The sequence below is a fragment of the Ranitomeya variabilis genome, chromosome 5 (genome assembly GCF_051348905.1).
Source record: "Ranitomeya variabilis isolate aRanVar5 chromosome 5, aRanVar5.hap1, whole genome shotgun sequence".
Taxonomy (NCBI): Eukaryota; Metazoa; Chordata; class Amphibia; order Anura; family Dendrobatidae; genus Ranitomeya; species Ranitomeya variabilis.
The window spans coordinates 484,274,531-484,287,315 of record NC_135236.1 but is presented as its reverse complement, the minus strand read 5'-3'; the positions used below and the strand labels follow the sequence as shown (position 1 = coordinate 484,287,315).

Below are 12,785 nucleotides of genomic sequence, written 5' to 3'. Positions count from 1 at the left end.
GCAATGGAGGTCTATCCTCTGTGTTGAGAACAATGATAGCCGTAGATTGGTCTGATGACCTTGAGGGTAATGTCATGAAGAGGCCTTAAAAAAGGAACATCACACCGAAACAATTCCCGGAATTTGGTATGAGGTGGCATAATATATTGTAGCTGGAAGCCTCTAGTCTTCATTCCAGGTTCACTTACTGCTTGGCATTAGATTGACTTGGTCGTGTAACCAGTTATTCAGCCATTTCTCCAAAGTGTATCAGGACCTTTGGATGGCAATTGCAAAGGGGGCTGCTAGAAGCGGATCTTCATGATCTGGTGCCGAGTGCATTCTGCTTAGCAGATTATTCCTCAGATGACAAGCCAAGGCATTTAAGAGTGTGAGGATTGAGGATTTCTACATGTGGCGCTCTACAGAATAAATCAAGATATTTTGAAAGTTTTGTTACCATTTTTTTTTTTTCATCATTTGCGTACCACTAACATTTCTACAAATCCTGTGATTTCCATAACTCCTGACTTCTCCTTCTTGGTGATACAATTTCCATGTTGAGGAGTCTATTATATAATGCTCCACAGCTTCACCTTACACAGGCATGTCGTCATGTAACACGTGATGTGAGGCTGACCGCCAACATTAAGCATGTGTAACCATACATCTCTGGCACCAAAGTGCACTGTAACTATCATGGACCATGTGTGATCTGGTAGGTATGTGGTGTGGCATGGCACCACTTTATCAACACAGTGCTGGGAAACTAACATGACCGGCAGATCTAAGGGAAGTGACTATTGGCAGCTGTGCACCTTATATACATAAACACACGCACATACCTGCTGCCAGGGATGAGGGCTCAGCCACTACCTATACATCATATACAGGGCTTCTCATAAAATTAGAATATCATCAAAAAGTTACATTTATTTCAGTTCTTCAATACAAAAAGTGAAACTCATATTATATAGTCATTACAAACAGTGATCTATATCAAGTATTTATTTCTGTATTATGGCTTACATCCAATGAAAACCCAAAAGTCATTATCTCAGTAAATTAGAATACTTTATATCACCAGCTTGAAAAATTATTTTAAAATCTGAAATGTTGGCCTAGTGAAATGTATGTTCAGTAAACGCACTCAATACTTGGTTGGGGCTCATTTTGCATCAATTACTGCATCAAATTTCCATCTTCAAAAAGCTTGTCGGCAGAGGGAAGCATGAAGTGCTTTAAAATTTCCTGGTAGACGGCTGCGCTGACTTTGGACCTACACCAGCAGATGACATGGCTCCTCAAACCATCACTGATTGTGGAAACTTCACACTAGACCTCAAGCAGCTTGGATTGTGGCCTCTCCACTCTTCCTCCAGACTCTGGGACCTTGATTTCCAAATGAAATGCAAAATTTACTCTCATCTGAAAACACCTTGGACCACTGAGCAACAGTCCAGTTCTTTTTCTCCTTGGCCCAGGTAAGACGCTTCTGGCATTGTCTATTGCTCATGAGTGGCTTGACACAAGGAATGCGACACTTGTAGCCCAAGTCCTGGATATGTCTGTGTGTGGTGGATCTTGAAGCAATGACTCCAGCACCAGTCCGCGCCTTGTGAATCCCCTCCAAATCTTTGAATGGTTTTTTCTTAGGTTATGTGCACACGATGTGGATTTTGCTGCAGATCTGCAGCGTTCCCGCAGATGCGGGTCCGCAGCAGTTTCCCATGAGTTTACAGTACAATGTAAACCTATGGGAAACCAAAAACGCTGTGCCCATCAATTCTTTGTGTGGAATCCGCAGCAGTTTTACACCTGCTCCATAATAAAAAACCACAGGTGTAAAACCGCAGTGGAATCCGCACAAAAACCGCGGTAAATCCGCTATAAATCCACAGGAAAAACGCAGTGTTTTTGCCCTGCGGATTTATCAAATCCGCTGTGGAAAAATCCGCAGAGGACCATTCTAGGTGTGCACATAGCCTTAATCCTTTCAATGCTGCGGTTATCCCGGTTGCTTGTTCACCTTTTTCTACCACGCTTTTTCCTTCCACTCAACTTTCCATTAATTTGCTTGAATACAGCACTCTGAGCAGCCAGCTTCTTCAGCAACAACCTTTTGTGGCTTACCCTCCTTGTGGAGTGTCAATGACTGCCTTCTGGACATCTGTCATGTCAGCAGTCTGCCCATGATCGTGGAGCCTACTGAAACAAACTAAAGCCTAAGTCACACTAAACGACTTACCAACTATCAAGACCAGCGATACGACCTGGCCGTGATCGTTGGTAAGTCGTTGTGTGGTCGCTGGGGAGCTGTCACACAGACAGCTCTCTCCAGCGACCAACGATCAGGGGAACGACTTCGGCATCGTTGAAAACGGTCTTCAACGATGCCGAAGTCCCCCTGCAGAACCCAGGTAACCAGGGTAAACATCGGGTTACTAAGTGCAGGGCCGCGCTTAGTAACCCGATGTTTACCCTGGTTACCCGGGTGCTAATGCACGCGCTGCTGCAGAGAGCTTCCCTGCACTGACTGTGTCAGCCCCGGCAGTAACAGCGGTGACGTCACCGCTGTGCTCTGCTTTACGGCCGGCGCTGACACAGTCAGTGCAGGGAAGCTCTCTGCCGGAGCGCGTGCATTAGCAGCGCTCCTGCCGAAAGCAGTTTTAACCCTGTGGACGCCGGGGGACGTGACAGACATCAGAATGTGAGTATGTACTGTTTTTTTTTAACATTTACAATGGTAACCAGGGTAAATATCGGGTTACTAAGCGCGGCCCTGCGCTTAGTAACCCGATATTTACCCTGGTTACAAGTGAACACATCGCTGGATCGGCGTCACACACGCCGATCCAGCGATGACAGCGGGTGATCAGCGACCAAACAATGGTCCTGATCATTCCCCAACGACCAGCAGGGGCCTGATCGTTGGTCGCTGTCACACATAACGAGATCGTTAGCGGGATCGTTGCTACGTCACCAAAAGCGTGACGTTGCAACGATATCGTTATGTGTGACTCAGCCTTAAGAGATCTTTTTAAATGCTTAGGAAGCCTTTGCGGGTGTTTGTTAATTATTCTAATTTACTGAGATAATAACTTTCGGATTTTCATTGGCTGTAAGCCATAATCATCAACATTAACAGAAAAAAACTCTTGATATAGTTCACTGTTTGTAATGACTATATAATATATGAGTTTCACTTTTTGTATTGAAGTACTGAAAATTAACTTTTTGATTATATTCTAATTTTGTGAGAAGCCCCTGTATATGCACAGGCAAAGGAGGTCACACAAAGTATATACAAGGTATATGCTACCTACCTATTGTATATACACTACTCATACAGCAGTGGTCTCCCACTCTTAAGAGACATGGTATATACATAGCACATATGTGGTTAAACTGTAAAGCGCTGCGGAATATGTTGGCGCTATATAAATAAAGATTATTATTATTATTATATACACTAGTCACACAGCATCGATGGTCTCCCACTCTCACAGACATAGTATATATGGTATATACACAGGACATACATGATATATACACTACTCACATCAGCGGTAGCCTCCCACTCTCACATATATGGAATATACACCACCCTCCCCTCACACAGTTATGGGATACATCAGCTATATAAAGCACATATATGGTATATACAGTACTAACCCGCCAGTGGTGGTCTGTTCCCCCTCAAGCAGTTTTGGCATACACAATCTATATACAGCACATACATGGTATATAAACTACTAAAATGGCAATGGTGGTCTCTACCCGTCATACAGACGTGGTATACACACTACTCATATGGTTATGGTATATACTACCAATATACAGTTGTGCTCAAAAGTTTACATACCCCGGCAGAACTTTTGCTTTCTTGGCCTTTTATCAGAGAATATGAATGATAACACCAAAGCTTTTACTCCACTCATGGCTAGAGGTTAGGTGAAGCCATTTATTGTCAAACTACTGTGTTTTCTCTTTTTAAATTATAATGACAACCCAAAACATCCAAATGACCCTGATCAAAAGTTCACATACCCCATTTCTTAACTTTGTATTGGCCCCTCTAATATCAATGACAGCTTGAAGTCTTTTGTGGTAATTGTGGATCAGGTTAATTTCTCAGGTCAGGAGACTGAGATGGCCACTACAAAACCTTCACTGTGTTCTTCTACAGCCAATGACAGGTCGACTTGGCCTTGTGTTTTGGATCGTTGTCATGTTGGAACGTCCAAGTAAGTCCCATGCTCAGCTTCCGGGCTGATCAGTCAAAATTTGCCTCCGGTATTTGCAACAATTCTGCCGGGGTATGTAAACTTTTGAGTACAATTGTACACTACTCTCCCCCTTACACAGTCATAGTATACACTATTCCACCGCAGCGGTAGTCTCTCCCCCTCACAGTTATGGTATATACACAGCACATACATGGTATATACACAGCTGAGCACATACATGGTATATACACAGCACATACATGGTATATACACTACTCCCCGGCAGCGGTGGTCTCTCCCCCTCACAGTTATGGGGTACACACAGCACATACACGCTGTACACACAGCACATACACGCTGTACACACAGCACATACACGCTGTACACACAGCACATACACGCTGTACACACAGCACATACACGCTGTACACACAGCACATACACGCTGTACACACAGCACATACACGCAGCACATACACGCTGTACACACAGCACATACACGCTGTACACACAGCACATACACGCTGTACACACAGCACATACACGCTGTACACACAGCACATACACGCTGTACACACAGCACATACACGCTGTACACACAGCACATACACGCTGTACACACAGCACATACACGCTGTACACACAGCACATACACGCTGTACACACAGCACATACACGCTGTACACACAGCACATACACGCTGTACACACAGCACATACACGCTGTACACACAGCACATACACGCTGTACACACAGCACATACACGCTGTACACACAGCACATACACGCTGTACACACAGCACATACACGCTGTACACACAGCACATACACGCTGTACACACAGCACATACACGCTGTACACACAGCACATACACGCTGTACACACAGCACATACACGCTGTACACACAGCACATACACGCTGTACACACAGCACATACACGCTGTACACACAGCACATACACGCTGTACACACAGCACATACACGCTGTACACACAGCACATACACGCTGTACACACAGCACATACACACGGTACACACAGCACATACACACGGTACACACAGCACATACACACGGTACACACAGCACATACACGGTACACACAGCACATACACGGTACACACAGCACATACACGGTACACACAGCACATACACGGTACACACAGCACATACACGGTACACACAGCACATACACGGTACACACAGCACATACACGGTACACACAGCACATACACGGTACACACAGCACATACACGGTACACACAGCACATACACGGTACACACAGCACATACACGGTACACACAGCACATACACGGTACACACAGCACATACACGGTACACACAGCACATACACGGTACACACAGCACATACACGGTACACACAGCACATACACGGTACACACAGCACATACACGGTACACACAGCACATACACGGTACACACAGCACATACACGGTACACACAGCACATACACGGTACACACAGCACATACACGGTACACACAGCACATACACGGTACACACAGCACATACACGGTACACACAGCACATACACGGTACACACAGCACATACACGGTACACACAGCACATACACGGTACACACAGCACATACACGGTACACACAGCACATACACGGTACACACAGCACATACACGGTACACACAGCACATACACGGTACACACAGCACATACACGGTACACACAGCACATACACGCTATATACAGCACATACACGGTATACACAGCACATACACGCTATATACAGCACATACACGCTATATACAGCACATACACGGTATATACAGCACATACACGCTATATACAGCACATACACGCTATATACAGCACATACACGCTATATACAGCACATACACGCTATATACAGCACATACACGCTATATACAGCACATACACGCTATATACAGCACATACACGCTATATACAGCACATACACGCTATATACAGCACATACACGCTATATACAGCACATACACGCTATATACAGCACATACACGCTATATACAGCACATACACGGTATATACAGCACATACACGGTATATACAGCACATACACGCTATATACAGCACATACACGCTATATACAGCACATACACGGTATATACAGCACATACACGCTATATACAGCACATACACGCTATATACAGCACATACACGCTATATACAGCACATACACGCTATATACAGCACATACACGCTATATACAGCACATACACGCTATATACAGCACATACACGGTATATACACAGCACATACACGGTATATACACAGCACATACACGCTATATACAGCACATACACGCTATATACAGCACATACACGGTATATACAGCACATACACGGTATATACAGCACATACACGCTATATACAGCACATACACGCTATATACAGCACATACACGGTATATACAGCACATACACGCTATATACAGCACATACACGCTATATACAGCACATACACGCTATATACAGCACATACACGCTATATACAGCACATACACGGTATATACAGCACATACACGCTATATACAGCACATACACGCTATATACAGCACATACACGGTATATACACAGCACATACACGCTATATACAGCACATACACGGTATATACAGCACATACACGCTATATACAGCACATACACGGTATACACAGCACATACACGCTATATACAGCACATACACGCTATACACAGCACATACACGCTATACACAGCACATACACGCTATACACAGCACATACACGCTATATACAGCACATACACGGTATATACAGCACATACACGCTATATACAGCACATACACGCTATATACAGCACATACACGCTATATACAGCACATACACGCTATATACAGCACATACACGCTATATACAGCACATACACGCTATATACAGCACATACACGCTATACACAGCACATACACGCTATACACAGCACATACACGCTATACACAGCACATACACGCTATACACAGCACATACACGCTATACACAGCACATACACGGTATACACAGCACATACACGCTATATACAGCACATACACGGTATATACAGCACATACACGCTATATACAGCACATACACGCTATATACAGCACATACACGCTATATACAGCACTCACCAGGCAGCGGTGGTCTCTCCTCACACAGACGTGGTCTTCCCTGCAGGCCGGATGCCGCCGTAGTTCGGAGGGTCTTCCTGTCTCACAGCCCCGGGGCCGCTCCTCCTCGGTGCTCACTACGGGTGCAGCCGTTGTGGAGTCATGACCCCAGGACATCACCGGTCTCCGCACACAACATGGCTCCCGAGCCCAGAGGTGCTTCTATCACAGGTGCGGGGTAAATCTTCGCCTTCCTAACTATGGCAATAGTTCTGCTATACGGCAGCGACAGACGCCCCTCCGGTTCCCCGGCCGACAGGCTGACGCATCCGGCGGATTACACTACCCGGACAAGATCCTGCTTGAAGCTCGGTTTTTTTTTCTTGAACGCAGCATCAGCAGCTCCGCCCCCGGCTTGGAAACACTGTGAGGAGGAGGCGGCGCTGATAGTGGTGTGCTAGCGCCCCCTGCTGTGTGCAGACTGGTAGCACGGTGAGGAGGAGGCGGCGCTGATAGTGGTGTGCTAGCGCCCCCTGCTGTGTGCAGCCTGGTAGCACGGTGAGGAGGAGGCGGCGCTGATAGTGGTGTGCTAGCGCCCCCTGCTGTGTGCAGACTGGTAACACTGTGAGGAGGAGGCGGCGCTGATAGTGGTGTGCTAGCGCCCCCTGCTGTGTGCAGCCTGGTAACACTGAGGAGGAGGCGGCGCTGATAGTGGTGTGCTAGCGCCCCTTGCTGTGCGCTGCCTGGTAACACGGTGAGGGGGAGGTGACGCTGATTGTAGCGTGCTAGCGCCCCCTGCTGTGTGCAGCCTGGTAACACTGTGAGGAGGAGGAGGCGGCGCTGATAGTGGTGTGCTAGCGCCCCCTGCTGTGCGCTGCCTGGTGACACGAGAAGAGGAGGTGACACTGATTGTAGCATACTAGCATAGCACCCCCTGCTGTGTGCAACTTGGTAATGCCGGGGTCACACATGCGTGTTTTACGTACGTAAGGCTACGTTCACATTTGCGGTCAGCGCCGCAGCGTCGGGCGCCGCAGCGGCGCCGCATGCGTCATGCGCCCCTATATTTAACATGGGGGCGCATGGACATGCGTTGTGCTGCGTTTAGCGCCGCATGGCCGCAAGCGTTGGACGCAAGAAACGCATCAAGTTGCATTTTTTTTGCGTCCAACTTGCGGCCAAAAACGGCGCATGCGGCGCAAAACGCAGCGTTTTAGCGTGCGTTTTGCCGCGTTTTTGTTTGCGTTGTGCGCTGCGGCGCCGACGCTGCGGCGCACAACGCAAATGTGAACGTAGCCTAAGAGCGCAAAAACTACGTCCGTAAAACTCGCATTACATACGGCACAATGCTTCTCAATGGGGCTGCTCCTATTAGCCGTATATTACGGTTCAGTATTATACGGCTTTCTACGGCCGTACAAAATCGCAGCATGCTGCGTTTGTCAGCGTATTGCGCAAATAATACGCCAATGAAAGTCTATGGGGGCAAGAAAAATACGGATTCCACACGGACCAGCAGTGTGACCTGCGAGAAATACGCAGCGGTGTTAGTGAAAAGTCGGTAATTCTATTGCCGGCTTTTCATTTCTCCTTCCCAAACCCGACAGGATATGAGACATGGTTACATACAGTAAACCATCTCATACCCCCTTTTTTTTTGCATATTCCACACTACTAATGTTAGTAGTGTTTATGTGCAAAATTTGGTTGCTGTAGCTGCTAAAATAAAGGGTTAAATGGCGGAAAAAATTGGCGTGGGCTCCCGCGCAATTTTCTCCGCCAGAGTGGTAAAGCCAGTGACTGAGGGCAGATATTAATAGCCTAGAGAGGGTCCATGGTTATTGGCCCCCCCGTGGCTAAAAACATCTGCCCCCAGCCACCCCAGAAAAGGCACATCTGGAAGATGCGCCTGTTCTGGCACTTGGCCACTCTCTTCCCACTCCCTGTAGCGGTGGGATATGGGGTAATGAAGGGTTAATGCCACCTTGCTATTGTAAGGTGACATTAAGCCAGGTTAATAATGGAGAGGCGTCAATTATGACACCTATCCATTATTAATCCAATTGTAGGAAAGGGTTAAAAAACACACACACACATGATTAAAAAGGATTTTAATGAAATAAACACAGCGGTTGTTGTAATAATTTATTGTTCTCGCAATCCATTTACAAACCCTCGCTTGGCAAAATAATAAACGCACAATATACATACCTTCTGATGTCAGATCACGTCCCACGATGTAATCCATCTGAAGGGGTTAACTAATATTACAGGCAGGAACCCTGCTAAATGCAGCGGTGCTCGTGTCTGTAATCCGCCGGCGAATGAATGAAATGTAGGTCATTGACCTATAGTTACCTTCAGTCGCGGTGATGCGCCCCCTGGTGGATGTCCTCATATGACCTGGAGCGTGGGAAAAAGTTCCCAGGCTGCAGTTCATGAGAACATCCACCAGAGGGCGCATCACCGCGACTGAATGTAAGTACAGATCCAGCTTTCCTTTCAGCACCCGGGGATTACAGGTACGAGCGAGTGGTTTATCGCAGCTCGTGCCTGTAATATTAGTTAACCCCTTCAGATGGATTACCTCGTGGGACGTGATCTGACATCAGAAGGTATGTATCTTGTGCGTTAATTATTTTGCCAAGCGAGGGCCTGGAAATGGATTGCAAGAACAATAAATTATTACAACAACCGCTATGTTTATTTCATTAAAATACTTTTAAATCATGTGTGTGTGTGTTTTTTAACCCTTTCCAACAATTGGATTAATAATGGATAGGTGACATAATTGACGCCTCTCCATTATTAATCTGGCTTAATGTCACCTTCCAATAGCAAGGTGGCATTAACCCTTCATTACCCCATATCCCACCGCTACAGGGAGTGGGAAGAGAGTGGCCAAGTGCCAGAATTGGCGCATCTTCCAGATGTGCCTTTTCTGGGGTGGCTGGGGGCAGATGTTTGTAGCCAGGGGGGGACCAATAACCATGGACCCTCTCTAGGCTATTAATATCTGCCCTCAGTCACTGGCTTTACCACTCTGGCGGAGAAAATTGCGCGGGAGCCCACGCCAATTTTTTCCACCATTTAACCCTGTATTTCAGCAGCTACAGTGCTGAAATATTGCACATACACACTACTAACATTAGTAGTGTGGAATATGCAAAAAAAAAGGGGATATGAGATGGTTTACTGTATGTAATCATGTCTCATATCCTGTCGGGTTTGTGCAGGAGAAATGAAAAGCCGGCAATTGAATTACCGGCTGTTCACAGATATCGCGCTGAATGAAATCTAAATACAGAATATATATATATATATGTGTCTCAATGACATATATATATATATATATATATATATATATATATATATATATATATATATATACTGTATATATGTTTTCCCGAACATTTGAGCACATAAATCCATTAGATGTCGGTTTTGCAAGCCTGCGCGAAAATCTCGCAGTACGGATGCCATACGGATTACATACGGAGGATGCCATGCGCAAAATACGCTAACACACCCTGACTACGGATCAATATTTTGGGAACATTTCTCCGTATTACGGCCGTAGTACGGACATATAATACATGGCGTTTTGTCTTACGCCAAGTGTGACTCCAGCCTAACACGGTGAGGAGGAGGCGGCGCTGCTTGTGGTGTGATAAATCAAACCCAAAAAGGAAGAAAACAAAATGACATTCCTCCACATACTCACAACCACAGTGGGGGAGTTTATCAGGAAGATGTATTAATTACAAAAAGGACACTCCTAAAGCCAATATTATACAAAAAGGAGAAGCGGAGTCCATGTCCAAAAAGAGTAACATTCTTACACACGACTTTGACTATATTCTATATTATATTCCATGCATTTCAAATGTGAAAGCAGAATTGTTATCCCCCCCAGTCGTTAGGGGGTATGTCTTTTCCATTTTCCATACCCTTTCCCTGCCCCCCTCTCCCCTCCCATCTCTCCCCTCCCCCGTCAAAAATGGAAATCTAATAAAATATTTTGAAACCAAAAAGAGTAACATTATACTTTATTTATTTTACAAAAAATTGCCAATAATTTACCAACAAACATATAACAAATACAACAAGATAAAAATCAGGGTAGTCAAAAGATAGGAGGTAGCACAGACATAAGCCGGTGCAGCACACAGACCGGTGCAGTTTACATAAAAGTCAGCTGCATAGTGCAAAGTATCGCAAAGGTATGGAACCGGGGGACAAGAGGAACGGTATAAATCAATCTCCTGAGCCCTGTACACTGACTCATATCACGGTGATGGCATCATAAACCCCCCCACCCCGGATCCTTACCCGCACACTGGCACCAGACCTGGACCGCACCGCTGCCCCAACGCGCGTTTCGCATCGGCTTCTTCGGGGGGCGGCTTGTGGTGTGCTAGCGCCCCCTGCTGTGTGCAACATGGTAATGCATGTAGGGGATTCCTGTACAGATAGTGCACAGAGAAAGGGCTGTGCTGTGACATCATGGCTGCAGTTTGTTGTTTTTGAAATTTCAAGAATATTCCACATTCTGTTGCCTGAGGGACCTGGCCTTGTAACTCTACTGCACCTAGCTTATCACTGGTGAAACAAAGGGGTAAACTAAAGGGTTAGAGGTGTAGAATTACATAAGCAGCCCTACACTATCAGCCAGCCCCTCACACACACCCTTCTTTGTTTAACCCCAGCCAGATTTGGAGCTGGTGATAGGAACATTTGGTAACTGAAGTCAGGGTTACCACAAGGAATTTTGGGGCTCTATTCTGGCAACATTTTTGGGGCTCCCTTGAGACTCCGCCCAGGCTCCACCCCTTGAACCTTCCACAGTCCCTCCGGCCACTCATAGAAAAACTCCACATCTGCACCGCATCATCACCAATCACACATTAACAGTTCCCATCACCAGATCACACATATAGCCAGCAGCTTTTGTTTTGGCCAAAACATTTTTTAAGCGGGCACCACAACAAAGTAGACTCTTTTGGCTGGGTCCTACTGTACTTTAACCTATTAAACATTTGTTAAAATTTGCAATACAATTTAGGTATATTTTTATTTATTTTTCACTTTTTAAAATGACCAATAATATCACATACAAGGGACAAACGCCACCGCACCATGACCAGACCACATATTACCACTACATTGACCAGATAATATCACATACCAGGGGCAAATACCACCGCACCATGTCCAGAACACATATTACCACCACAGTAACCAGAAAATATCACATACAAGGGACAAATACCACCACACCATGTCCAGACCACATATTACCACCACATGGTGACCAATAATACCACATACAAGGAACAAATACCACCACACCATAACCAGACCACATATTACCACCACATAGTGACCAAATAACAGCACATACACGGAACAAATACCGCCACACCATGGCCAGACCATATATTACCACCACATGGTGA

General features: G+C 45.8%; 1 protein-coding gene across 3 annotated transcripts in view; it reads right to left on the bottom strand.

The window, feature by feature from the left end:
* The window catches only part of CDK17 (cyclin dependent kinase 17), a 226,138-nt gene extending 218,341 nt beyond the window's left edge, over nucleotides 1-7,797 (bottom strand). For 2 of the 3 annotated variants that reach the window (XM_077265527.1, XM_077265528.1), the window contains exon 1: nucleotides 7,348-7,790. The gene's annotated coding sequence lies outside the window, so the exon portion shown is untranslated. Of the gene's footprint in view, nucleotides 1-7,347 lie in introns of all 3 variants that reach the window. The other variant, XM_077265524.1, reaches the window with a different exon arrangement.
* Nucleotides 7,798-12,785: the final 4,988 nt, after the last annotated feature.